The sequence below is a fragment of the Anopheles bellator genome, assembly GCF_943735745.2.
Source record: "Anopheles bellator chromosome X unlocalized genomic scaffold, idAnoBellAS_SP24_06.2 X_unloc_5, whole genome shotgun sequence".
In the NCBI taxonomy this organism is placed as follows: domain Eukaryota; kingdom Metazoa; phylum Arthropoda; class Insecta; order Diptera; family Culicidae; genus Anopheles; species Anopheles bellator.
The window spans coordinates 1-2,786 of record NW_026684306.1 but is presented as its reverse complement, the minus strand read 5'-3'; positions in this window follow the sequence as shown (position 1 = coordinate 2,786).

Here is a 2,786-nt window from a genome sequence, read left to right as displayed (position 1 = left end):
ACCGACTTTTCATGCACACCGTCATTCCTTGATCAAAACCCCATAGCCCATTTAACCTTTTGAGTACGGGTGAAGAAAAAGCATTAATCCCTGAAGTGGGCCGCGTTCCAAGAAAACGTGCTACGTCTGAGTTTTATTTATGCCCTCGGTACGAACAGTTTGGTTTGGTGGCACCCGGTGGTCACTTCGGGTCGAGACGGTTTCGTGGAACGTGGAACATGGCATAATTTCGTAGAACGACCACCAAGGATAATAGCCTTAATTTCGAGGAAAAAGCAACAGAAGATTGTCACTTCCGGTCGAGTCGGTTTCGTGGAACGTGGAACATGGCATAAATTCGTAGAACTCACCACCAAGGATAGTAGCCTTAGTTTCGAGGAGAAAGCAACAGAAGATTGTCACTTCCGGTCGTGTCGGTTTCGTGGAACGTGGAACATGGCATAAATTCCGTAGAACGACCACCAAGGTTTGTAGTTTCAGTTCGAGGAAGAAGCAACAGAAGTTTGTCCCTTGGTCTGGACGGTTTTCTTGGAACCAAACCATCGCCTGATACGCTGGACGAAGTGATACCGAAAAAAAAAGAGAATCAAAGCACCTTCAGTAGCATCCGGGCTACATTTGGAGCGCTTACGCCGCAAGCTGGTGGCGTAATGTCATAAGAGGACCACACGGACCAATCATCCAACTACTGACGTCACGGTGCCGTCGCCGACGATGCAGCTCAATTCGGGAGAGTCGCCGTTGTTAATTTTGTTGTGGTTCCCCCACGGATTAATGAGCGCCAGTGTGCCCGATGGATAAAGAGTGATGATGATGATTGCCTCATCGTGAGGTGCAGCCGAAAACTCGCATCTAATCTGCGCCGAACGCGCGGAAACCGTCGAGGTTTCCGTGAATTGAAAAAGGGTGGCACGCTAAAGGAAGTTTCACTTCAAGGACGCATCCACGCTCGTGCACACTCGATATAGACGCGCGGCTCAACACGAGTCCAAACAGCAAGCGTTGGAGTGCCTACTAGGTCAGGCTTTGTCCGCAGCGCGTGTGTGCCTCCCCATGTAGTGGCGCCTTGGTGTGTTGGCGTTTGTTTACTTGTTTCGCTTTTGGCCATCCCCACACTGGCACAAGGCCAATTTGAAAGGTTTTTTTTGACATTCCAGACTCTAAGTGATATACACGCGGACAGGTGTTTTATCATATCCCTAGAAAATACCATACTTTGTTTATATTAGATTAACATAGCTTGTCCTGCAACATTGTCTACTCATATTTATATGGGGGTTTATACCTATATTATTTGTATCTATCTATATTCTATATATTTGCTACATCGCTACGCATTTTTGTTTTGGTTGGACTCATGCTCACTCTTGTCAAGCATTCTTCACCATATTGATATTCAGGAGGGTACACTTCCAAAAATCCCCCCCAACCCAACAATATGCCCAACCCAAGAAATCCCTCCCCCTTTCCCCCCAAAAAAAAAACCATTCTCTCCTGGAATATCAGAAGTCTCAAACAAAACAAACTAGAACAAATCTCACTAGTCTTCAAACACCAACCCTTAATCATGGCCCTCCAAGAAACTCTATGCACGCGCGATATACTCGCCAGAGGCTGAGCGGGGCCATGATATTAAATGCTTCATTATATTGAACTGTTACGGAGGGACTAAATGATACGGATAGACAAAGTTGCCTTAAGACTATGTCTTGTTTCCCTTATCTTATTTTTAGCCCCGCTAGGTAAACAAATTCACAAAATGATGAAACCTGCATTCGCTGACCTTGACGTACACCGTGAATGAAGGTGCGTTTGTGGTCTTTTTAACAAAGTCAAAGATACTCTCTTCGCCTGTCGCCTGTTGGTCAATCGAAATGCCCGTACCATGCATAGGGGTTATCCTTTGCGAACACGCACCACCGACTACTTCGTATTGATGAAGCCCTAGAGCCGTGCAGTGCAGGCTGCTCGATCCAAATCTAATCTCAAGTGGACCGCATCTAGTTTAATTCCAATTCCAATTTTGCATTCATTTCGCTCATGTAGGTCAGTTAATAATAAAAAAAAAATACTAAAAAATGGAATCAAACAACAATGACATACACCCAAACACAATAATACCTAAATTCGCAATATCCTGGAATGTACGAAGTTTGAAGAAAAATAACTCCGAATTACAAACCCTTACACTCAAACATAGACCGATAATAATAGCCCTACAAGAAACCCTAAACAACGACAAATATCAACCAACAGGATCACTAAGAAATTTCACCTGGTATCAAAAATTACATCCAGGCATCACTAGTAGTATCAGATTACCACTTAGGAACAACCAACCTATACTTTGGCTCTCACATCACAGTTTGCAAAATATATAGATAAATTTAATACTACTACTAACTACATCGTAACAATTAACACCAACAATACTAACTTATTATACTCTTTGTCAAATAACTCACTTAAAGCTGTGGAAACTGGCCATTACTACCAAACTAACATACAATAATCAAAATACATACATATAACATCTAACATACAGCATTTAAACACATAAAACATTCACGCCATCCTCACACCACCATCATTCCTGCACCAAAATTCAATTCAGGTGAATTGAAATAGAAATACCTAGAGCCTAAGTGTGGCATGAAGAGCAATCATATCATAACTTATCATATTCCTTATATCTCAATATGATACTATCATATCAACCCATACCTACATATTAGACGTCAACACATTATAATATATTGACATAAATCAAAACTTATATTACGACG